Here is an 862-nt window from a genome sequence, read left to right as displayed (position 1 = left end):
GGGGGGGGGGGAACAGTAATACAAGAACAATGTGCCGAGAGAGAAATTTAGAACTCTGAGTCCATAGTGATTTCCTAAATTTAAGAGACAGGCACAAATTTTAAAGGAAAATTTTTGCTCGGTTTACATAAACCGCAGTACTTGAATGGTAATTCATTTTTGATTGGCCACTAGCAGAATAACGGACAAGTTCGAACCTATAAGCATTTGAACTCAGAACGTAAAGACAGACGAAATGCCACTCTGCATTTTGTCTGGTGTGCTAATGATTCTACCAGATTGGTGTTATGTGTGGTGTTCGGGAGACTGCAGTTTTCTGTTGTTGCTGTCAACATACCTCTTCTTTCACCTTTCTCTCTTGCCGACGGCGTAGGCTGTTCGTAAGGGAATGAGTTCGTAGGCTTTCTGTTCTGCTCCTCAGCTCGAGAACGATTAATCGCCTTCGGTAATTCTGAGACTTCAACTGGTGATGCTGTTGGAACAGCAGCCTCCGGACCCTGCTGTCTTATCTTTTTTGTTTTTAACTCTTCAGGACAGTAAGTCCTCTGTTAGCACTTGCTGTCACAAGTATAGCAGCTGCGACTTCTGATCTGCATCATCAGTCTTAATGATCGTATTTCTCTATCTACGTCTGGGCACAGTTTTGAAATGGCTTCGTGGTTTTGTGGAGTCATATGGACTTGTAAATCTGTATTGACCCCTACCCCACTGTATGCTGTCCTTGGTGTATCTTGGTGGTCTTGTGGGTAGAGACTTAATTAGACATTGAACATCCTGGGCAGGGTTCAATCCTACCCAGGGCCTGCAATATATATTCATTTATATATATTTATTTATATATGTATATATATATCTTATCGAA

The sequence above is a fragment of the Octopus bimaculoides genome, chromosome 4, assembly GCF_001194135.2.
Source record: "Octopus bimaculoides isolate UCB-OBI-ISO-001 chromosome 4, ASM119413v2, whole genome shotgun sequence".
Lineage (NCBI taxonomy): Eukaryota > Metazoa > Mollusca > Cephalopoda > Octopoda > Octopodidae > Octopus > Octopus bimaculoides.
The sequence above is the reverse complement of the archived record's forward strand: the minus strand, read 5'-3'. Positions refer to the sequence as shown.